Here is a 25,429-nt window from a genome sequence, read left to right on the forward strand (position 1 = left end):
TTCTCATGATCATTGCAACTCCACGAGGTGAGATCTTACATGGAGCCCCAGGCCGAGGGAGATTGACAGTTCTTTTGTGTTTCTTCCATTTGCGAATAATCGCACCAACTGTTGTCACCTTCTCACCAAGCTGCTTTGGCAATGGTCTTGTAGCCCATTCCAGCCTTGTGTAGGTCTACAATCTTGTCCCTGACATCCTTGGAGAGCTCTTTGGTCTTGGCCATGGTGGAGAGTGTGGAATCTGATTGATTGATTGCTTCTGTGGACAGGTGTCTTTTATACAGGTAACAAGCTGAGATTAGGAGCACTCTCTTAAAGAGTGTGCTCCTAATCTCAGCTCGTTACCTGTATAAAAGACACTTGGGAGCCAGCAATCTTTCTGATTGAGAGGGGGTCAAATACTTATTTCCCTCATTAAAATGCAAATCAATTTATAACATTTTTGACATGCGTTTTTCTGGATTTTGTTGTTATTCTGTCTCTCACTGTTCAAATAAACCTACCATTAAAATTATAGACTGATCATTTCTTTGCCAGTGGGCAAACGTACAAAATCAGCAGAGGATCAAATACTTTTTTCCCTCACTGCATATATGCATAAATAATCCTATATTATTGTATAGATTATCCAATGCATGAGTGTTTATACACGCGGGAGGAAAGCCGAGTACCCGGATAAATAGCCACACGTACGAGGGGGCAACGCTCTACCCCATACAGATGGGACGGGTGGGGATGAATCCGGACTTCATGTACCGCCTTCCCCTGGCCAGCCGGCCGATGGCTCCTCTTCGACACTCACGGGAAGGAAGTTTTACAACATTTGTGTGATCCCCCCACCACCCTCGCTGCGTTCACAGTGCTGGCTTATCGGTGGATGACTGGAGACGCATTGCCCAGTGCATCTCGTCACGACGATCCAGCATCTCGTCTCATCTATATTTATAACGCGACTTCACTCAAGGCGCTTGACGTCGCTTACCCAAACGATGACGGAGTGGGACGTTGGAGTTGACAGGGGCGGACATGGATACGAAATTTGAGTAGAGGGCTGCGTTGCTCTGAGCGACTCGCCCGAATGAAAACCGGCCAAATTAAACGATTAAAAAACTTGTATTTTTTTTTTACTTGGTACAGCCCACTGAGCTATGTGGCTCTTTTTCAGAAGCGACCTGGTCACAAATGACAGCTCAACGAAGTGGCTCATCATCACGTGGACATTTCTCGTAGCCAAATACTCTAAACGTGTGTTGTTGATTCTAAGTGTGGAGGGAAAAACCGGAGGACGCAGAGAAAAATCCACGCGACCACGCGGAGAGAGACACGCAAACTCCGAATATACAGCAGGAGTCGGGATCAAAACCCATGACCTCCGGTATACCCTGCGGGGTAGTGAATATCTCACTAACGTGGCACCCCGAAATTGATGGAAGGGTTGCCCCAAGGTTGACGTGCTAAAAACAGTGCTAAAAATTGTGGCTTTGTCAAGGCGATGACGGCCCCTGCACGTGCCATCACCTCGTGCGGCCCGGTGCAGAAAGTTCTCATCGCCAATTCAATCGTTTGCGAGGACCCCGACGCGCGACGGAAGCGTCACAGAAAGCCACGCGTGAGTTTCTCCTTCCTTGTTGACTCGGAGAGCGAATGATCGATTCAACAGGGCTCGCCACCAGCGACGGGACATGTTTCTGGACCTACCGTGAACTGAATACCGATGATGACTGGGTTACCAGCAATTGGAAGACCTTGGTAAGTATTGAGATACTCAGGAGGACTCCCTTAAGTTGCGCTTTCACTTACGTACATAGTCATAATACGAATATTAAAACGTAATTATAACTGACAAATAATGGAATTCTTCCTACAAACCTGGTACAGGTGCATAACTGGCCCAACGTTGCTTGTTTCCCGGCATCGCTGGCGAGCGGTGTCTCAACCGGTCTGACGCTCTCTGGACAGACCGCAACTCCACACAGCTCCCCGCCACAGCCTCACGCTGCTGAGCGCCCGTGAAGCAGGGCAGATGAACACGAGGAATCTACAGACACGAGGAATCTACGAACATGAGGAATCTATGGACACAAGGAATCTACGGACACGAGGAATCTGCGGACACGAGGAATCTGCGGACACGAGGAATCTACGAACATGAGGAATCTACAGACACGAGGAATCTACAGACACAAGGAATCTGCGGACACGAGGAATCTGCTAACAGGAGGAATCTATGAACAGGAGGAATCTGCGAACAGGAGGAATCTATTTCGCCGCTATTTTGCTTCTCACTCGGTTGGGGCCCCTCTCTTAGGAGAAAAAAAAAAGATGAAAATGCAAATCGTCAAGATGTGCCCTGGCCCACGGCATGCTAAACGGCTCACTCATCATCATGATGACCAGCAGCCATGATCAATCCACTGCTGGGTCGATGCTCGTGCGGCAAGAGCTACCACCCACGCAGCTCCTGCCTCACGAGCCTCTCAAATGACCCAACAGATGCCCTCTTGGGCTGCCACTCCTCTACGAGTCTCGCCCATCCGCTCCTTGCATTGTGACGCGTCCTGCCCAAGCCTCCGCTGACATCCTAAACGTCCGTAGCGTGCCGCGTCCTCCTGATTAACGCGCTCCTCTCTCCGGCTGTCTCTCAATGCCATACCCGAGCGTGCATCTCTCCGTGTTTCTTTGCAAACTCTCGAGCGTCTATCCCTGGCACTATCAATTATTATTATTATTATCGCTCTGCAGCCGCCCTGAAGTAATGGCATTATGGCCTGCCGACAGCCATGCCCATATGCAAATGAGTTTCCGTATCGTAGGAGCGCAGGGCGTTTTAATGGCTTTCATCAACAATCTCACCCCGGTTGCGCTAATGAAGCCGCGTGGTTGAGGTGTCACATTTCCCTTCGTTTGGCGCAAGGACCCGCAGCGTCGTGTGGCGCCGTCCCGGAATGTCACGCCGCCGATGCATTTCGTCGCCACCCCATCGATGTCCCGACAAGCCCCTGAACGCTGCTGTGGACGGGCGATCGAATGCAGTGGACGCCGCGATGGAAGCGTCCCTCGCGGAGCAGGCGGCTGCACCAAACAGCAGAGTGCTCAGCTGTTTAATGAAGTTACAGAATGGGGACCTTTCTGTTTTGCCAGTATCAAAGTATGAACAAAAATAATAAGAATTGGTTTTCACCCTTTCGGGCAGTAAAACAGCTGTGTTAAGATGTTGAAACACCAAAGAGAAACCTTTTGCAAGAAATCAAATACCGCATTAACCGCACACAGTACTCGTGGTGAACATGCAAACAAACACGCTCTGATAATATCAGAGCGTGTTCATGTTTAATGAGTGTAATGGGATCGGTGGGAGACGTGCAGAGGCTTTGAATGACTTTCTCCGTCACTTATTCCCCATCGCTTTAGCCGAGTAACTGTAAATGGAACAGGCTGCGCATCTCAAGCCACGGAGATTTCAAGTTGTGTTTCTTTACCCACGCGATAACTCAAAGAAACCGGGACAGGCTCATTCGCAAGCATGGTCCGGGTCACCAAAACAACAAAAGCTAAGCAATTGGAAATAAAGTTACAGCAAAGAGGCCCCACGACCCTCCACCCTCCACCGACATAAGTCCTTCCCTCTGTGTGAAACCACTCACCCCATATCTTCCTCTTCTAACACAGAGGTCCGATGATTGTGTGGATCTTCTCTCACCATGAGCTTCTCTTCTGCAACTCGTTTCTTCTCGCATACCTTCTCCTCCTCTTCCTCCCTCCTCCTCCTCCTCGAATCTCGCTCCACTGGATCCTCCCGTCTCACCATCGGTCGCCCCTCTCCTCCTTTGTCCCTGCATCCGTAGCATCTTCATAACCCTTCTCTCATCTATGGGGCTTCGTGTGATGAGTCTATGGGTCCCTGTGTGATGAGTCTGTGGGTCTCTGTGTGATGAGTCTATGGGTCTCTGTGTGATGAGTCTATGGATCTCTTTGTGATGAGTCTGTGGGTATCTGTGTGATGAGTCTGTGGGTCTTTGTGTGATGAGTCTGTGGGTATCTGTGTGATGAGTCTATGGGTCTCTGTGTGATGAGTCTATGGGTCTCTGTGTGATAAATCTATGAGTCTCTGTGTGATAAGTCTGTGGGTCTCTGTGTGATGAGTCTATGGGGCTCAGTGTGATGAGTCTATGGGTCTCTGTGTGTTGAGTCTATGGGTCTCTGTGTGATGAGCCTATGGGTCTCTGTGTGATGAGTCTATGCGTCTCTTTGTGATAAGTCTATGGGTCTCTGTGTGATAAGTCTATGGGTCTCTGTGTGGTGGGTCTATGGGTCTCTGTGTGACGAGTATATGGGTCTCTGTGTGATGAGTCTATGGGGCTCTGTATGATGAGACTATGCGTCTCTGTGTGATAAGTCTATGAGTCTCTGTGTGGTGAGTCTATGGGTCTCTGTGACGAGTCTGTGGGTCTCTGTGTGATGAGTCCATGGGTCTCTGTGTGATGAGTCTATGGGTCTCTGTGTGATGAGTCTATGGGTCTCTGTGTGATGAGTCTATGGGTCTCTGTGTGATGAGTCTATGGGGCTCTGTGTGATGAGTCTATGGGTCTCTGTGTGATGAGTCTATGGGTCTCTGTGTGATGAGTCTATGGGTCTCTGTGTGATTAGTCTATGGGTCTCTGTGTGATAAGTCTATGGGTCTCTGTGTGATGAGTCTATGGGTCTCTGTGTGGTGAGTCTATGGGTCTCTGTGTGATGAGTCTATGTGTCTCTGTGTGATGAGTCTATGGGTCTCTGTGTGATTAGTCTATGGGTCTCTGTGTGATAAGTCTATGGGTCTCTGTGTGATGAGTCTATGGGTCTCTGTGTGGTGAGTCTATGGGTCTCTGTGTGATGAGTCTATGGGTCTCTTTGTGATAAGTCTGTGGGTCTCTGTGTGATGAGTCTATGGGTCTCTTTGTGATAAGTCTGTGGGTCTCTGTATGATGAGTCTATGGGGCTCTGTGTGATGAGTCTATGGGTCTCTTTGTGATAAGCCTATGGGTCTCTGTGTGATGAGTCTATAGGTCTCTGTGTAGTCAGTCTATGGGTCTCTGTGTGGTGAGTCTATGGGGCTCTGCGTGATAAGTCTATGGGGCTCTGTGTGATGAGTCTATGGGGCTTTGTGTGATGAGTCTATGGGTCTCTGTGTGATGAGTCTATAGGTTTCTGTGTGATGAGTCTATGGGTCTCTGTGTGATGAGTCTATGGGTCTCTGTGTGATGAGTCTATGGGTCTCTGTGTGATGAGTCTATGGGGCTCTGTGTGATGAGTCTATGGGTCTCTGTGTGATGAGTCTATGGGTCTCTGTGTTATGAGTCTATGGGTCTCTGTGCGATAAGTCTGTGGGTCTATGTGTGATAAGCCTATGGGGCTCTGTGTGGTGAGTCTGTGGGTCTATGTGTGATGAGTCTATGGCAGTGGCGTCACTAGGGGGTGCGGAGGGTACGGACCATACCGGGTGACACCATCAGAGGGGGTGACACCAAAATGACCGTCTATAAAAATGTTGTGCAGTGTTTCAGCAGAATTGTATTTTTTTAAATAAACATATCCCTGTAGTTAGTTATAACAAAAAAATTGCAAGTTAAAACTCTACTATGCTAATTTACTTTTTGAACCTTCTAATGCTGTCCGGTGAGAGCTGTCATTATTACCCAACTCCAGTGACGCTTCGAGCCACGTGGTTTCGTCTGCACGAGCTGCGAGCACGTGCTGTTGTTTTCGTCGCTGCTCGTGTTTTTATAGCCGCTGACTTTGTCAAATTTTCTGGTGTTTTAGCTAGTAGTAATTAAATGAAAAGAACGAGTAAAATAAAAAAAGGCTTCCGCTCAGTTAATAAAAATGTTGTAACTAATAATGTTCTAATTCAATGTAGAAAAATTTGACAAAACGACTTTGTTGTTAATATTCATATAGTCTAAGAAATATTACATCTAAGCAATTTACAACTATATTTATCACGTATTATAGCATGATTATAATTTACAATAAACTTACATGTTGGAGAATTATTGATTATATAACTCTTTGATAACTAAATAGAGAAATGGACAGTTTAAAACGTGAAGTGGGGGGTGATGCTTTGTTTGCTTGCTACATGTGTAATGACAGGGTGCCACCTGTCGGCCTGAAGGCTCGTGGGTACATTACGTAATGCCTAATAACGAGGAGGGCGTCTCTGGGGTAAGGGTGAGAGGCGGAGTCAGTGGAGAAGCTCCAGGAACCTGCTCGAGCGTTCTGGAAGGGGGCGTGGCTGGGGGTGTGGCCAGAGGCGGGGCTTGGCCACGCCGGGGGGTATATAAGGGGCACCCCGAACCAGAGGATCGGTGCTGTTGCGGGTCCTGGGTCCTGGCTGCGTCGCTGCTCGCCGTCATCTCTCTCTCTACGTCATCTCTCTACGTCATCTCTCTACGTCATCTCTCTACGTCATCTCTCTACGTCATCTCTCTACATCATCTCTCTACGTCATCTCTCTACGTCATCTCTCTACGTCATCTCTCTACGTCATCTCTCTAGGTCATCTCTCTACGTCATCTCTCTACGTCATCTCTCTATGTCATCTCTCTACGTCATCTCTCTACGTCATCTCTCTACGTCATCGCTCTACGTCATCTCTCTACGTCATCTCTCTACGTCATCTCTCTACGTCATCTCTCTACGTCATCTCCCTACGTCATCTCTCTACGTCATCTCTCTACGTCATCTCTCTACGTCATCTCTCTACGTCATCTCTCTACATCATCTCTCTACGTCATCGCTCTACGTCATCTCTCTACGTCATCTCTCTACGTCATCTCCCTACGTCATCTCTCTACGTCATCTCCCTACGTCATCTCCCTACGTCATCTCACTACGTCATCTCTCTACGTCATCTCTCTACGTCATCTCTCTAGGTCATCTCTCTACGTCATCTCTCTACGTCATCTCTCTACGTCATCTCTCTACGTCATCTCTCTACGTCATCTCTCTACGTCATCTCTCTACGTCATCTCTCTACGTCATCTCTCTACGTCATCTCTCTACGTCATCTCCCTACGTCATCTCTCTACGTCATCGCTCTACGTCATCTCTCTACGTCATCTCTCTACATCATCTCCCTACGTCATCTCTCTACGTCATCTCTCTACGTCATCTCTCTACGTCATCTCTCTACGTCATCTCTCTACGTCGTCCGACCGCGTGGCCGATCTCCTGCGAGGCTCTCACCGTCGCTGCGCTAGTCGGGCATCCGCGAAGTTGGACACCGACCATGGGGTTGCGTGTTAGGGTCGGCTAAGTGTAGCTGCGTCACATAAATGTATCGGCCAGTGTGCTCTTAATAAATAAGAAGCCTTCTACACGACGTGTCTCAGAAGTCGCTCACTACCCATGTTGAGAAATATAACTTTAATCTTAAATTCCGTTTATTAAATTTTTTTGTGTTTTTTAAATTTACTTTAAAACATCACTGTCTTGCAATTATATCTGATTTTAATGACATTTTCAGGGCTTAAGTTTGAATTATAGTTTAACAAAGAGTGACACATTAATTTTGCATTTGATAGAACTAACATATCCAATAGATTTACATTTTAGATTTTCTTATATATTTTTTCAAATATTGCTCATTTGTCTTTTTTTATTGTGGAGGGATATTCTATAATGCCACATGGAGTGCATAAATCAAAGAGGCCAAGTGGATGCCAGCAAAGGATAGCAAAAGGGGCAAGAATTAAATCACTCAAAACATTTGCCGGATCCATGCTTCAATATGTCAAAAGACCGGTTGATGTCCAGGGTTCATCAAAAGACACTGCTTGTAAGTCTCCAATTGATACAGCGGATTCTTCTAATGCTAGCATGCATCCTGCAGAAGAGCAAGGAGTGGAAATGGAAGCATTTGAAGCAGAAGAGAGTGCTGAAAGTGACTCTAGCCATGATACTGTAAATGAGATGAGTAACGTTAAGGAAATACCAGTTCCAGATAATTTTCGGGTTGAAATCATCAACAGGGGAAGAGCTTCTTTCCAGAACAGAGATGGTCCGGGCCTTGCAGTGGCGAGATGCACAGGCCAAGGGAGATGTGCGCCAGCTTGCAAACAGAGCGGTTTTACAAGGTGATGCCAAATGGCGAGAAAATTCTGCGGTCATGGATACTTTACTCACTCGTCAGCGATAATTTTTACTGTTTCTGCTGCCGACTGTTTGCCGTTAGTGCTTACAGACACGACATCCACATTTGTGACTGGGTTTCAGAGGTGGTGGAAACTGAGCCCGAAAGTGCGTGACCTTGGGACATCCCAAAGAGCACCTGCGTTGGCTTGAAAAGTGTCAAACATTGGCAGCAGGACCGAGGCTGCACAACACCATTGATGCCGAAACTATTGCTTTGATGGAAATGGAGAAGAAAAGTGGAAGGACATCTTGCACAGATTGTTTGATATCGCATTGTTTTTTGCCAAACAGGATCTGGCATTCCGTGGCCACAAGGGAGATGAACCTTCATTGAATAAAGGAAATTTCTTGAGATGGTTGAGATGCTTTCAAAATATGATCCAGTGCTGAAAGGGCACCTAATGAGATTAAAGCGGAGCACATGTAAACTTAAAGTATTTGTCTCTTATCGTGCATCAAAAACTCAGATGTGCCCTGGCAAACCATGTGCACGAGAAGCTTGTCAAGGACATCAAGTCTGCAAAGTACTTTGGGATCATGTTCGACAGCACGCCTGACATATCATATACTCACCAGATGTCCTAAGTTATCAGATATGTAAATAAAATCGTGTAATAAAAAAAAAATTAAAACACGCTTTAATGAAATGTACCGTACGAGTAATGTCAGAACTGCACGACTCCAGGAAGTGGGCCCGCAGCTTGCCACAACGTCGGGGAGCGTCCCCCCCCGGTCAACTCCGAGCTGACCCTCCCCACCGTGCTCCCTTCCCCCATCGCCCCTCGGCGTGGCTCCCCGAAGCTTGCCACAACGTAACGGAGCGTGGTGATTTACAGCCAACGGGAGTTGCGCGTTGACAATTTGAGCCGTTAACGTGGACAATTACAGCCGTAAAAAGATTGCTTGAAAATATATATTTTAATTTTTAATGGTAGAATATAGTATTGTCATCAGTATGACATATCTATACCAAGTTTGCAGTCGATACGACATTGGGAAGACGGTTGAAATTGAGTTACAATATTTGAGGATACGACAACAACAGACAGAGCGAGTTCAATAAAAGCGTGTGCAATCAACAATAGAAAAGTGAAGGAAGTATTTCTAAGATGTTTCCCTTTAAAGGGGAAACAAGCTGCTGACCTCAGTTCTGACATTCTTGAAAAAGTGTAAAGTGATGGGCTGGACATCATGATGTGCTGCGCTCAAGGTTACGATAAGGCTGTCACTATGACTGGAATCCATGGAGGTGTACAAGCCATTCTTCAGGGAAAGAACAAGAAAGCTATTTTTCATGGATGTGCGGACCATTCGCTTAACCTGTGCGGTCAGCACCCTTTTGCTGAAAAAACATCGTGCGTGACATTTTTTTAGAATTCTTGAGACAATTCTAGATTTGAAGCTTTCGTGACTGCAAGGATCCATACTCTTTGGTTCTATTCGGTAAAGTCACGTTGGTAAAAAATACGTGACTTTACCGAATAGAACCAAAGAGTATTCTTGAGACAATGTTGTATTTCTTTGCTGCTTCCACCCATCGACGGGATGCGTTAATTGACCACACCGGAGTGTCAGTCAAAAAGGCTCTCAGCAACACGCTGGAGTGCTCATCATGCTGCAGTTAAGCCAGTTAAAGAAACAATTGTGGCGGCGATTGGAGCTCTTTGTGATCCACACGAAAATTGAGACACGAGGAGCAGCACAAGGTCTTTTGCCTGCTGTCTGTGATTTAACTTTTCTGTGCCCACCTGTACTCCTGGTGTGATGCCCTTGAGGAAGTTAATCTTACACAGCAGTACCTGCAGACTCAGGGCTTAACTCTCGACAAGGTGGTGACAAAGATCGAGGCGCCAAGACTTTTTCTGCACGAGGAGCGCAGTCACCTAGCGGAGCGTGCAGTTGAACAAGGGCGCTTTTAACATCAGACGAATGTGAAACTGCAGTAGGGAGAAATAGAGCCAGGTTCAAGAAGAGGATGGCAGGGGAGCAGGCAAGCGATGTTGGACTCTGCAAGAAGAAATTAAGAGGGCGACGCTTGAGTGCATCGATCGCTTTCATTCTCCAGATCAGATCAAGAGCCATCAAGGAAGTAGCAGCCACGTTTGAGGCTGTTCAAGCGAAGAGTCTCATATCTGCCACCGAAGAAGAGTTAAAGGTGTCCATTCCAAAATTGACCAATTTCTATGATGAGGTATCCGAGAGTGAGGAGGCATCTGAAAGCAGCAGAGATTGATCTGGAAGAAGCCAAAGATTGGGCAACATTAGACGTTTTGACATTCATAGCTGAATGGGACTTCGTGGAATCTCTCCCAACCCTTTCAATAAGCCTCAAATTATTTCTGACGATCTGTGTGTCTGTGGCTTCATGTGAGAGGAGCTTTTCAAAGCTGAAAATTATAAAAGAACTATTTGCGATCTACCATGGGACAGTCAAGGCTTTCTGATCTTGCGATATTGTCACTTGAAAGTGAGTTGGCGAGAGGCAGTGATTTCGATGAAGTGATTCACAAGTTTGCAGCATTGAAGGCCAGGAAAGGAAAGTTCTGATTTCGTCGAGATGTTCACCAAGTGCTGAAATGCTCGTGTATTTGTTCCTGTTTATTTTTTTGGTATTATTTAATTCATGAGTATTTTCCCATATGCATTTGTCAACAACTTCTACATTATTTGGGCCGTTATTGATTATGCAAACCTAATACATTAATGTATCTCATGTAACGGTAAAGTTTAATGTTAAAATGAACATAATTTTGATGTAGTTCTTCAACGTTTTCACTTAGAATTCTATTGTTTTCTTACCGAATTTTCACTTTAACCACGTGATACTATGTGAATACTTTTAGGCTGTGCGTATGATATTGTAATTTAAAGGTGTAATTTTATTTTTTCTAGTTTATGTCACTACTATTGCCATTACATTCAGTGATATACGGGAGTTACGATTTACGAGTAACAGCACAAAAAACATTACTAAGGATTCTGTATGGTCTGGTACGGGAGGAGGTCCACGGGGGGTGACACCATGAGTTACCGCACTGGGTGACACCAACCCTAGTGACGCCACTGGTCTATGGGGCTCTGTGTGATGAGTCTATGGTCCCTGCATGTGTCTATGAGTATCTGTGTGAGTCAGTGGATCTGTGTGGTGGGTCTCTATGCGAGTCTGTGGGTCTCTATGTGAGTCTCTGCTGTTAATCTGTGTTTCTAATCTCCATAGCCCTTGTAATTGCATCATCTTTCTCTCTTCTCAACACATGCCAAAACCTCTCCAGCCTTCGCGAGAATATTAGAATCCCTCACTAAGGCTCAAACTTATTCATTCTGCCTCCTTTCCACGTTTGTTAGTCATCCAAAATACCGCTCATACATTTTAGGGCTCTTAGCTGGGTCAGATGGAAATAAGTGAAAAATCAACATCACACAATTTCAGATCAGAATGGGATGTTTATGTAAAGTCGTGTGGGTGAATGGATGGGGACTATGGTTGCTACCTGTCCTGGTTTTTTATCAGGATCATCCTCTATGTTTGAGGGTCTGGGAAATCTAAAACTCTTCTTCTGGATATTAAACAAATAATTCCTATTTTTTTTGTCAGTTGCGTAATAATAATTCACCACGTAGGACAATGCATTCGCGTGTGATTCTCTCCTCTCCCGGTATTGTCAGATGGTTTTCTTCCCATGATGTCCCCGCTTTTATGCAACTCAGAGGTGGCAACCCTCGTTGAGGCGATCAAACTCCCTCCGACTGAGAACCCTGCTCCAATTCACAAACTCAACCCCCAGGATCGTGACGCGGTGCTCCAACACAGCCATTATAAACCATCCCGTCCCTGTCCAGCTACTAATGAAACACAAAACAGACTTAAACCCGCTTTATCATTCCGCTCTTAGATTTTGCACTGGATGTACCATACAGGACCCACCATTGTGTCCTGTACTGAAAATCCAATCTCACATCACTTGATGCAAGAATACATCTACATTGGGCCTTGTCCATCCATGAAATCCTTTGCTATCTCATTAACCCCGTTGTCAAATCCAAGAAGCCAAAGACGTCCATCTAATTGCCTTTTAACTATCCCCAAGAAAAAGAAATGGAATAGGTGACAAAGCCTTTGCCGTTGCAGCACTAACGTTTTGGAGCAACCTCGCAATCCTCCCTTGACATCGTAAATTGCCAAAGTGATTTGTCACTTTGATCCTTACCCGTCTATGCATAGTTCAATTTTAATGTGCAATCTCATTGAGGGACCGTGTGTTGTCTTGGCGTAGTCTGGAACTGTCTTTGTTCTGCTGCCTTCCCCAAGCTTGCATTTAGCGTTGAAAAATCGGCCGTACTTATAGATTGTTTTAATTTTTTTGTGAATTATTTACCTTTTCTATACTTTGCACTCCCATCGTTGTTTGTGTATTGTTTGTTGTCGTAACTTGCTGATCTGCTGATACTGGACATGTGAAAAAGAGCTTTGTAGCTCATCGGATTCCTCCTGCAGTCTAACTACAGATTCTGATTCTATTTCTGAATTGATGGCTGCTCGCTGCTATATTACAGCCATAAAAAACCTGGCTCAGAACCAGACTCCAACCCGACCGAGGACCGTGACTCGCTGCTCCGACACGGCCGTTATGAGCCCGATCCACGCCGGCAACCTATTAAACCGTCGGTTCGGGACGGATGCTGCTCCAGGGGGCCGTGGTTGTCAGAGTGCACGCAGGGAGCGATCTCCTGGCGCCTCGCGTCACACACGGCGACGCACTGCCGACAGCTGCTGCTGCTGCTGCTACCGCCACTTCGTCTTGCGCCACGTCGCTCGCAGCTCGCCGAGCGCACAGATGATGGGACGCAAGCGTTGTCTTGGTTTTGTTTGGTACCGGGGCTGGGCCCGACCGCACGCGCCTCCGAGCAGATCACCGGGCCACGGCCCACGTGGCGAGTGAGCCACCTGTGGGCGGGCGGGCGGCTGTGGTACAGGGCCGGTCATCTCAGTCAATCAACCCATGGCACCTGGGTCTGTCCCGTGACCCTCTGCCGGCGGGCATTCGATACTTCACGTGGCCTTAACGTGCACATAGCCTGGCACAGGAGCCGCGGTGACGTCACCGCCACTGAGTAGCGAATGGCGGTTGTTGTTGGCTGCTATGAGAATGGTTCCCACCGCGGGGTTGGCGGGGTGGGGGAGATACAAAAGCCATCTTGGCAGAATCTGGTACTGCCAGTCACCAAATTGTTGTTGCGGCCACAGGGTCTCGGTTTCTCACCGCAAGGCGCTGGTAAATGTAGCGGCGCGCACAACAACCACATCCATGGCAAGAGCCATGCTGGAGGTGTTGTGCCGGATATAGGAATATTTTGCCTGGACAGTCCCCGGCTGAAATGAAGCGATTGATGCTGGCTATTCGGTGTTGTTTATTCTCCATTCGTTGTGTGTCTTGCCTCTGCGCTGCTCTCGCTGCTGCTGCGTTATTATTGAACGTGGTACTGGGGTCTGCAGTCTCTTACGGAGTCATTATCTCAAATTCCCCTTTGTTCCGGTGCCTGGAGATGTTACTGCATGGGAGGCGTTGTGTAAATAATAAATGATGATGATGAAGATGATGCCGCGAGGAAGGGCACCTGATGAGACACCAGCGGTTGATGTGCGGCGCGAGGCACAGGGAGACTCAAAGCAAAAGGCTTTGAGTCCCAAGTAACTCAAGGCCCCCCCCCCCGGATTCATGAATAAATTATGGATGCATCAAATATCAGCTCAAATTTCAGATCCTAATAAACATTTTTAAAAAGGCAATGAACATATACAAGCCCATTAATCTATCTTATCCATAACTTGTCTGCCGCTCTTTTCTCTCGTGTCGCTCTGCATCTCTCCCATCTCGCGACATCTCACTGACCCCCCCCACCTCTATCTTTTAGCCAACATCTCTCTCTCTCTCTCTGATGTCGCTACGTCTCGATCTACTGTCCCATCTCTCTCTCTCTCTCGTCGTCTCAAGATGAGGAGTTTGAACGTTTACAGCGAAGGCGCAGGGGACGGTGAATGGGTTGTTGGACCCTTCCCAAAATAAAATCTGCTTAGAGCCCCCCTCCCACCACCGCTACTGGGTTGGGGTCGCGTAACGGGGCGCTGGGCAGAGCATGACATTCGCGCGAACGCGAGTTACACCTCGAAAGAAGCCAATTCCCCAGCGGTCATTATCGTGAGTCTCCGTGCAAACGTTCACAGCTTCTGTCGGCGCGAGTTAGAAATCCCTCGTATCCACAGCTCCTCCACGCACGACGCCTGTGATAATTAGCAGGTTGAGTCTAACCGGCCGGGCGTGGGTCTCGCCTCCGTCAACTCGGCCTGAAAATAGCGCGCTGTGATCATGTCGCACAAGCTTGCTGTGGCTGTTTTTGTTATTGTTGTTGTTGTCACGCGATATACGTGCTGCTGTGGGCTTATGCGCAACGCCAGCGACACGTAGCTGGGTTGTTCTACCTGGCCTGGGTCTCAGCTAGGTTAACTCGGCCTGAAAATGTCTCGCTGTGCTCCGTCTCGGTATTCGGCACCTGCCCCGTTCGTGTAGCCCCGCAGAGAGACTCGCCTTGCCTCGGGCGGCAGCTGCAGCGGGATACGTCGCCGTACTACTACTGCACGACGCCCAGCCACACCAATGGAGCGTTGGGTGCACAGCCACTCCGAACCCAGTGGAGTGGCCGCCACTGGCAGCGGGGATCTGTTAGGCTAAGTGCGGCATCGCTGTTTTTATTTAGAGTCTGTCCGCCGCCACGCGCCTAAACAGTGCGGAGCAGCGGAAATTGGCGAGAGCAAGTGTGAAACTGTCTCTTAGAGCTATGAAATCGCGCGGATGTTTTTGATTAGGGCCCCGTTTGTTTTAAACGTTTATCCGGTGGCCTTAAGCCAATTTGATTTTTACGTCTTGACGCACGCTTGGCAAATGTTTTCTTTTTCCATTGGCAATCGAATAACTTTCCTTCCTTCTTCAAGAAATTACAATAATACATCGTTATTTAGTTTTCATTTATTGCAGCAGTAAGGACCCAGTGAGATGCTAGCCTCTTATGGGCATTTTGCGACGGTACGGACGTTACCGCTGCACGGATCTTAGTAACACAAGCGTGGTTACATATCTCGCTATGCAAACAGCGAGTATCGGTGTGTGTCACGTGCAACTTGTTAGTTAGTAAGGAGTTGTTAGTAAGTAAGGAGTTGTTAGTAAGTAAGGAGTTGCTAGGTAAGGAGTTGTTTGCAAGTAAGGAGTTGTTAGCAAGTAAGGAGTTGTTAGTAAGGAGTTGTTAACAAGGAGTTGTTAGTAAGGAGTTGTTAGTAAGTAGTTGTTAGTAAGGAGTTGTTAGTAAGGAGTTGTTAGTGAGTAAGGAGTTGTTAGTAAGTAAGAAGTTATAGTAAGGACTTGTTAGTAAGCAAGGTGTTGTTAGTAAGTAAGGGGTTGTTAGTAAGGAGTTGTTAGTAAGGAGTTGTTAGTAAGGAGTTGTTAGTGAGTAAGGAGTTGTTAGTAAGTAAGGAGTTATAGTAAGGACTTGTTAGTAAGCAAGGTGTTGTTAGTAAGTAAGGGGTTGTTAGTAAGGAGTTGTTAGTAAGAAGTTGTTAGTGAGTAAGGAGTTGTTAGTAAGTAAGGAGTTATAGTAAGGACTTGTTAGTAAGTAAGGTGTTGTTGGTAAGTAAGGGGTTGTTAGTAAGGAGTTGTTAGTAAGTAAGGGCTTGTTAGTAAGTAAGGAGTTGTTGGTAAGTAAGGACTTGTCCCTTGCTTGTTACTCGACGCGTGTGCGGCGATGACGCAGCCATCGATCGAGGGTCGAATTGGAACCGCGTTGTGTGATCGGCATCGCACTCGCTGAAGGTGTCGATGCCTTCAGGGAAGTCGTGGACTGTAGACGCAACTGCGCACAATTCTGAGTCACTTATAACTGCTTTGCTGTTACTTATCGCTAATTAGGGACTCAGACTATTATCCTACCACCTCATAGAGTCCCTGGCACGTAATAATATGCTGCACAGTAGCAGTGGGGGTCGCAAAATGCCGATGTATTACTAATAAACCCCAATGATCCAATCGAAATTAGGAATTTAGATCGGATCATGGGGGGGGGGGGGGGCATGTGTCACCCCACCCTGGTCACGTGATACAGGAATAGGGAACTGGTCGTATTTAAAATGTTAAACGGCAATTCACTTTTTTCACTGACTCTTATTCGTATTACTTTAATTAAATTATTGCTACATTTGGTGCAGAATTGTTGGGTTAAAATGATTTCAAAATGACTGGATGTCACCCAGGTCCCCTTGCAAAAGAGAAGATGCCTCACGCGTCTCAACGGGTTTGTGTTGTCATCTTCAGGTGAAATCCAGGAGACTCACTCACCGGCTGAGGGTTCAGTTTATTTATTTGGTAGAGCCCTGTGAGCCATTCGGCTCTTGAAGCGGGTGCAACCACAACAAACAAAAAACAAAATCACGAGCAAGAAAACATCTTAAAGTGACTATGTGACTGTGCAAACAGAAAATCCATGAAAAAAACCGGCAAAATATTCCTGAAAAAAGCACCGTACACCAACGCTGTGTGCAAAAAATCCCAGTGGGATGCAAGTCAAACAACAACAACCACAAGACAACTAAGATTAAGGCCATCAGTCTAACTCCGTACTACAACAAACAAACATGGCCAAGCAAAAAAAACTTTTCCAAATCACCAAAAAATAAAGCCATAATTGCAATGTAACAGTGATCATAGGGCCCGTGACCGAATTTTTACAATAAACTACATAAATAACATGTAACACACAAATCCTAGAGCCATAGCAAGCTGCATGAGTTACTCCACAACAAAAGAAGCATCAGTCGGAGTATAACATTTTTCAATGCACCTTTAAGATCAGCACGCTAAATCAAAATACAGATAATAGTTTGCAGCGTCATTCGGAGCGAAACATTTTATTTTATTTTAGGCCACTGAATAGCAGTGGCAGCTAGGGGTGTACAACTCCTCTAGAGCAGTTTTGAGAGAAGATCTCATTGGTAGCGATTCAAGTTGCAGTTTATTGACAATAGCATTCCAGACTCTGGGGGCATCAATAGCAAAGGCCCTTCCTCCAGTTTTTGTACGGCAATAGGGAATGTGAAGTTGATAAATGAGCGAATACCTGAGGTCAAATTTGTTCTTTGAAACAGAGAGGAGATCCAGCAGGTAGTCTGCGGATTTTTTTGTAAGTACATCGTGAATAAATAAGATCTGGTGCACAAGCCGTCGAACATTAAGAGATGTTAAGTTTGACCCAATGTAGAGATCACAGTGGTGAGTCCTATATGGGCAGTTCAATGTAAATCTTAAGGCCGAGTGATAGATGGAATCAAGCTTCTTCAGTACAGTACTTGGGGCTGATTTATACACGATGTCACAGTAGTCAAGTAGAGGCAGTATGGTAGCTTTTATCAATTCCAAACGGAACATTGGGGGGAAGCAGTGCTTGTGTCGATACAGAAAACCAATTTTTATTTTTGTCTTTTTACCAATATAATCAATGTGATCTTCAAAATTCAGTTTGGAATCCAGGATGACCCCAAGATACTTACAGAACTTGACTTGCTCTATTTGATAATTATTTAAGGAATGTAATTGGGGAAAAATAACGTCCTGCTTTAGTCCTGGTGAGAAGCATAGCACCTTGGTTTTGGAGGTATTCAGGACTAGTTTATATGGAAGTCTATAGCAGACAAATGCTCTGAACTCACTTTGATTCTAAATGTGGAGGGAAAAACCAGAGGACCCGGAGACAAATCCACGCGACTACAGGGATAGAGGCACGCAAACCCCAAATGTGCAGGTATCAGGGTCGGGATCGAACCCACGACCTCCTGCATACCAGGCGAGGGAGTTCACACTGAAATGCTGGGTTAGCGTCTGGATTTTAGCCACTGTAAAGCGGCCACAGCCACTCTGTCTCTGTCCTCGCAGTTGAGCGGCAGCCGCCAGGACGTCCGCCACGGAGACGGAGCCGCGGGATGGCAGGTGAGGGCTGACGATGCATCGCGACACGGCGAGAGATGGAGACGGCTTGAGGAGGGAGGCGTTCGTCCAGCAGCGGATTGATCGTGGCTGCTGCCGCTGCCGCCGCTGCCGCTGACAATGATGATGAGTGACCTGTGTAAAATACCGTTGGGCCAAGCCGCATCTTGCCTTTGTTTAATTTTTCTCCTTCTCCTCAGAGGGGCCCCGACCAAGCGAGAGAGCGAAATAGATTCCTCGTGTGCACGTTTCGTTCCTAGCAGAGCGGCGCGCGGATTTTGCAGCGGCAATCAGCGCAGCAGCAGCAGCAGCAGGAGCAGTTGGGAAGCTGTCATCTGTCCAGATATCCAGTTACCCGTCCGATAGGCACATGCGAGCAGATGGTAGTAGGTATTACAGGCAGCGGTGCCACTTTGACCGATCAGATGTTGGTAAACAGATTTTTTTTGTCGTCTTCCTTGCAATGGTGTTTTGTGCTGCTGTGGATTTTCAGTATTAACGGTGTGTGTATATATACATAGTACGTGTATATATGTGTACATGTGCGTTTCCTGTGGGGGTCTGTGGCGCTGTGGTTAGCGCGCTACGCTACCCGGCGACCCGAGCTTAATTTCCGCTCACGGCCAACACCGGTGACGATTATCCGAACCAGTCATGGGCCTTCTCTAGGTCGACTCAGCCTCAAATGAGTACCTGGTGCGGTGAGTAAACATCGCCACCGTACTTCATAGGTGCTCGCCAACAGCACTTGCCCCGACATCTGTCAAGGCAACACGGGGGATTCTTTATCTTTGTCATACCTATGCTGAGATACCTGCCTCAGTGTGATAACAGTTCGCACAATGGACTTGCAATCCAGACGTCCGCGGTTTGATCTCCCGGCGTGGTAGTCCAAACGACGGTGCAAGTTTCTCAGTCTCCTCCCGCCTCTACCCACCCCAGCGGGTGTGGTGGAGTAAATTTGCGCCTAACTCCTTCCACTCCTTCCAGCGTGGAAGAGTAGGCCTGAATGCCTTCTTGGAGGTGCCATCTTAGAGCTTCCTCTCGTGCTTGGGAGACCTTTCTGCTGACAGTCGAGTGAGCAGCCAATGGCAGGGCAGCGCCTCTCCCCCCCCCCCCCCGACAGGGCTGAGCGTCACGCTGGTTGACGTCTGGGTCACCACGTGGGCGTGAGGCATCAGCGGCCACAACAATCGTGTAACGCCACCCGGGCGCTACTTGGGCATGCCACATCCATCTCGCATTATTTTTGTCCTTGTGATGTTTTATTTTAATTATTTTTTTCATTAAACTATTCATAGTGATTGCAGGAATATAGAGAACGATCATTGATGATGATGATTTTTATTTTTATTTTTGATAAGCGTACCCCTTGTAATGTAGTTTTAGTGCCTTATGCTGATGATCCATATTCCAAGCCAGCCGAGAGATTTTGCTTGAAGCGTCGTCGCGAGTGGAAATACTGAACCGGTCACCACCAACCCAGAAAGACCCAGCTGAAATTAACCGCTGCATAAATACACACACACACTATGACGATGACTTTATGATTCATGTTGTTCCTTTGTATATTTACCATTAATATTTTTTATTACTATCACGCGGAGTAATAATTATAATAATAAAAATAGTAAAAATTGCAGAGTTTAATTACTGTGCTTTTTGGTGATTCTAATTATTATTGAGTGATAATTGAGGTCCTTTATTTATCCACGTGAGAAGCCCATCGAGATTAGTTGTCAATTAGGCCAAGCGGACTCGCGGAGTAATTTCCAAAATAAGGATGTTATTAAAGGTGGCAAAGGTGCAGCCCTGCAACTGCCTGCTCACGTCACCGCTAACGGAAGGGCCTCCTCTTCGAGCTCCAGAGTAGCCCCTCTGGAGGGTATTTTGGCCTACTCTTTCACACTGGCCAAACGTCTTCGAAGAGGTAGCAGTATCCCACGCTTTACCCCACTGCACGCGATCTGCTGATGTACTCGTGATTTGTGGAGGAGGCTCTTGAAGGACGCTGCTCCTGGGGCAGTTGGAGGCAGACACCCCCCAGCAACAATGGAGGTCAGAGGAGCGACGCTCACAACAACGAGCGGATAGCAGGGCAGCTAAAACGCAGCGAGTTGGCATAGTAGGGGGTACACAGCTGGTGGTGCATCTGCCAGTCTACCCAGTTCACCCATGGCACCTGCTGGCTCTGTCCGGTGACCCCCTGCCAGCGAGCCTTCGACACTTCACGTGGCCTCAAAGTGCACCTGGCCTGGCACAGTCGCCGTGGTGATGTCACGGCCAGGACGGCAGTTTGTTGTTGTTGTCGCTGTTCAAACTGCTGGGTGGGCAGAGGCGGCGGGGGGGGTTGGGGGTGCTTCAAGAAACTTGCCCCGTTGAGAACGGCTGTGCCCGGAAATGAAATCGAACCGGCCACCTCTGTATTGCAAGTCCAGGGCCCCAACCATGACACCGTGGTGTATATATATTATATACATATATTAAATACATTTACTTTTATGGTATTTTTGAGTAATGTCATTACTGTTTCATTAATTATTATAAATGTCTTGGGCAATAATGGTGATAATTGTACTAATTGCGGGTATTAATATTCCACGCTTTGTTTTACTGTAATTCTCTTTGAGTGATTATTGAGGCCCTTTTATTTATCCAGGTGAGAGGGCCCTTTTGGGATTTGCCGTCCCGAATGCCAGGCAGAATGTCGTACCGTAATTTGCCAAGCAGGGATATTGTTCATTGCATGAACAACATTTTTTACAGGTCTTTTATAATAATAATTTGAACTTGTACCGATTATTTGTGCACTCTCGAAGGGAGAGAGCGAACGAGAGGAGGAACCACAGATGGAAGGCAGCAGCAGCCACGAGGTGCGCTGGTACCGTCCCTTCTGTGTGGGATATAGTGTTGCCCCCTCGCACGTGGGGGGGCGCGTGCCTTCCACATGCATGAGCACGCACTCATTGATTGGCTTAAAACATCTTTATGCACAGAAAGCCGCAGAGCTTGGCCAACTGTTGGGTAGCTCCGAGTCCTTGCCGCTTGGCTGCTTGCTGCTGCCTCCCAGCCTGGTCCTGCGGTTTCTCAGCGATTGTGAGAAATGCAATTGGCACGAACGACGGCGACGAAAAAACGAAACTAAACTAAAGCAAAAGAAAAACTCCGTGCAGGTCACGGGAGGTTATTTGACGCTGGTCAGGGCTGCGGTTGGTAAAGGCGAGGATAAGAAACACGGGATCGTAGTACGGTACGACGATGGATTTGGTGCTCTGCCATCTGCTGCCCAATTCGTAGCCTGGCAGCTGCCTATAACACCCTGTTCGTGCACAGTGGTCGCCCATCCAAGCACTGTCCAGGCTCAAGGCTGCTTAGCTTCCAAGCTCTGGATGGTATCAGGTTCACTCATGGGGAGAGGTCTGAGTGCAACATTTACATAAAATCCCACGCAATTCTCCCAGGATCCCATTATAATTGCTGTAATTTCTTATGGAATGTTACAAGTCGCCGTATTTAATTAATATTTTATATATATATCTGACCTATGAGATGTTTTCATAAGGAAGGGCCCTCGGTCTACATGTGTGCGTACTAATTGCTTTCAAACAAGGCCCATTAATTAGCGCCGATGTTCATATTCTCTTCCCGAGTCCGTGCCAAGCGACGGCTGCTCAGAAGTGAAATGAGCGGTGCGATCGTGACCCCAGCCGCCTCGCATGGCTCCCACGTCTGCTCACCTCAACCACCCTCACGCCGCCCGCGGTAGGGGAGTTGTAGACGGAGCTCTCTCTGTACTCTCTCCTGCTTACCCCTCCACTCTCACCGCACTCCACTCCCCTCCACGCACTCTCATGCCTCTCCCCTCTCATCTCACTCCACTCCCCTCCACACACTCCCCTGCCTCTCCCCTCTCATCTCACTCTACTCCCCTCCACACACTCTCCTACCCCTCACCCTCTCATCTCACTCTACTCCCCTCCACTCACTCTCCTACCTCTCATCTCACTCCACTCCCCTCCACACACTCCCCTGCCTCTCCCCTCTCATCTCACTCCACTCCCCTCCACGCACTCCCCTGCCTCTCCCCTCTCATCTCACTACTCCCCACCACGCACTCTGCTACCTCTCCTCTCCCATCTCACTACTCCCCTCCACACACTCTCCTGCCTCTCCCCTCTCATCTCACTCTACTCCCCTCCACACTCTCCTACCTCTCATCTCACTCTACTCCCCTCCACACACTCTCCTACCTCTCCCTCTCATCTCACTCCACTCCCCTCCACGCACTCCCCTGCCTCTCCCCTCTCATCTCACTCTACTCCACTCCACTCACTCCCCTACCTCTCCCCTCTCATCTCACTCTACTCCCCTCCACACTCTCCTACCTCTCATCTCACTCTACTCCCCTCCACGCACTTCCCTCACTCTACTCTCTTGCACGCACACTCAGCTACAGCAATCAATGCCTTCCATCAAAACTCTCAGTCAATCTCCACTGGGTGAGAGGTTGTTAAATCTCCTCTGCCCTCCTTGCGTTTGGCTGGAACCCCCTTACCGCCAAACATTCGTGTTCAAGACATCTTGCCTATGACCGACTGTCTCTCTCAGTCTCTCTCTGCAATGCAAATACGCCCTCTGTTTCTCTCCGGCATCCTGCGATGTGGCCATATTTAGACACTGCAATCAATCCACGTCGTACTGCAATGCGTTGGTGGCAAGAGTGCCCGGTTGAAGCGTGTTTCCTCACTTACCGAGAGCCGCCTCTAATTCGCGCACGGACGAGTTCAACCGATCCACGTTGGCAGCGGCACAAGGGGCACAGTGTCGCATGTTGAACTTCTTTTCCACCGTACGAAGCCTACCGCGCCAATCGGAGGTGCGGATTAGTGTCCTAATATCGTAATGAGGGCTCTCAGACGCTTAACTCTGACGGGCAACGTTGCCTCTGTGCTGCACGGCGCGAGACTTAGCGCCTCCTCCGAAAGGCTGAGTGGCTTGCTTGGCGATCACGGGGCCCCTGCATACCTCCGAGTGTCGTATTGTCCATGACTCGCACGATCAGGGGCCATGACCGTGGTGCAGCTGTGGCCATGCAAACCAAAGCGTTGTCCGTACAGTAAAAGCACTGCGCTCCTTCAAGGGAGGAGGAACACCATTCCTACACCAACTCTCTCTCCCGAAGCCCTCTCGTGGCGAGCAGACCATTATATGACTTTCAAACGACACGCAGGAAATGTGTGAAGAATGTGCGTCTCGTTTGAACTTTGTGCTTTTCCAGCTTGCGCTGTTATTCAGCCATGATGATGTCATTGGCCCATACCTCCGACGAGCGTGGTTGACATACGTGCGTAGGCGATGGGGGTTTCTTGTCGTTTATAGATTTTGTTCCAAAGGTGCATCACGTGCAGCGTTCACCTACCACGGTGTAGGGCGCGTCCACCCCCTCGTACGCATGGGGTAATCTCCGGGATCTCCGGTCTCCTCTCGCGAGTGAAGACGGCTGGGTCATGGAATTGGGCCAAACATCCCAATGTAGGACCCCCTCCGGAAAGAGAGTCCTCCATGCTCGAGTGAGGCGTTCCTGAATAAATAAAGGGCATGATTAATATTTATTCACGAACAACCTACGAGGGTGATTACAAGGGTGGTTGAGTGTTTTCAGCTTGTGTTTCTCCACCGCTACCCACCATAGCTGGGCTGCGATGTTATTTAAGTGAAGCGACGAATCGGCCCGCTTCTAAGTTCCACGACTCGACAAATCGGACAACAGTACAGAATCAACTCACCGCTGCTGCCATGTGTGCCACTGGCCGGGGAGGTGATGGGCGGGGCTTGGTGATGTCATCAGCCGTGTGTCATGCTGCGCGTGGCTTGTGAGGGCGGGGGGGGGGGGGTTCACACCTTCAAGATGATGGGACAACCGCCATGTTTGAAAGGAGGCCGAGTAATCGATCACTAAAAACACAGTCGATTACGATACTTTAGTCGATTAATCGACGCCATTGATTAATCATCCCGGCTCAATAACACTGCTGTTAGGAGACTGTAATAGGTGTTTGAGGCAGGGCAATGGCTGTGCGATGTAGTGGTTGTCACCCAGCATTGTGAACCCGGCTGTTGTGGACGTTTAACAACCGATCAGAAACGTAAAGCAGACAGAGACCAGGTAAGCGGTGAGTGGTACAAGTGGCTAAGCCCACTACCAACCCGGCGGTCCGAGTTCGATCCCCAGCCGTGGCTATTGCCAGTGGCTGGGTGATATCCGAACGAATCCCTGGGCCTTCTCCTCCCCACCCCCACCACCACCAGCACTGCCCAATTTCATAAAAACCTGCACTGACCGGTGTGGTGAAGTATGGTCAAACATGACTTGCACTGGGTGGGGAGGCATTAGCCCGGCAGGGGATTGACAAAGTGCCAAATATTATCATTATTTTTATATCTATGTCACTGTGGTCACGAAGCTTCTGGGTGTTGAGGTGCAGGTGCACATGAAGGGATGGTAGGAATTAAATGTCGAAATAGAAATTCTCAATAAACCATAGCGGCACAACAACCGCTGGTCACTCTTTGCAGGGCATCACAATGTGTGGCTCTGGTGTTGGAGAGGAGGCTATTAAAGTGACTTCAGAAGTACCGTATACTAGTTCTACAGCATCATCTTCCAGGGCAATTCTTTGACACAGGGTCATGCTCTGCTAGCTACGGCAGAAGTCTGACTGGATCCGATGGGATTATGATGGTAGCACAACTGGAATATGCTTCTAAAATAACATTTGAGTAAAAAACCCGTCAGCGTATTTTTATTGGGGCGACACTCGCGGCTTAATTTCAGTCGAGTTTGTCTGGGTCAGCAATCAAGGAAATATATCCACACCCCGGCACACCACATCCAATAAATTTCATCTTGCTATGGAGCCGGGTGCCAAAAATCAAGTCTCACCAGCGACCCGGAAAATATTTGGTAATAAACAAAGTCCCGCTGTCGCGTCACTGCAACGGGGCGGTACCCGATACCAGGACAACGAGCCCACGGTGGAGCGGAGCACGACAATTCTCCCAGCATCGCCAATGCCCTTCGTCTCCCGGCACCGGCCGCCAGTGGTCCAGCGCTCTTGCCGCATCGTGGGCAGGGTTCGGATTCAAAGTGAGCAGAGGGGGGGGGGGCGAAATATAGAACCCTCTGAGGGATTTGAAGAATTACAGAAAATTGCTGAGAGTGAAATCTTCCC

General features: G+C 48.0%; 1 protein-coding gene and 1 long non-coding RNA gene across 4 annotated transcripts in view; one reads left to right on the forward strand and one right to left on the reverse strand.

The window, feature by feature from the left end:
• Positions 1–18,797, forward strand: part of LOC116952282 (uncharacterized) — a 62,689-nt gene extending 43,892 nt beyond the window's left edge. For both annotated transcript variants that reach the window (XR_012946986.1, XR_004404413.2), the window contains exon 3: positions 18,147–18,797. This is a non-coding gene — a long non-coding RNA (uncharacterized LOC116952282). The remainder of the gene's footprint in view (positions 1–18,146) is intronic.
• Positions 16,561–25,429, reverse strand: part of LOC116952267 (uncharacterized) — a 58,991-nt gene continuing 50,122 nt past the window's right edge. The window contains exons 4-5 of one of the 2 annotated variants that reach the window (XR_012946985.1): positions 23,617–23,778; positions 16,561–23,055 (exon numbers count right to left, since the gene is read on the reverse strand). The gene's annotated coding sequence lies outside the window, so the exon portion shown is untranslated. Of the gene's footprint in view, positions 23,779–25,429 lie in introns of both variants that reach the window. The other variant, XR_012946984.1, reaches the window with a different exon arrangement.

This window comes from Petromyzon marinus, chromosome 46 (genome assembly GCF_048934315.1).
Source record: "Petromyzon marinus isolate PM22_M1 ecotype Great Lakes invasive population chromosome 46, UKy_Petmar_22M1.pri1.0, whole genome shotgun sequence".
Classification (NCBI taxonomy): domain Eukaryota; kingdom Metazoa; phylum Chordata; class Hyperoartia; order Petromyzontiformes; family Petromyzontidae; genus Petromyzon; species Petromyzon marinus.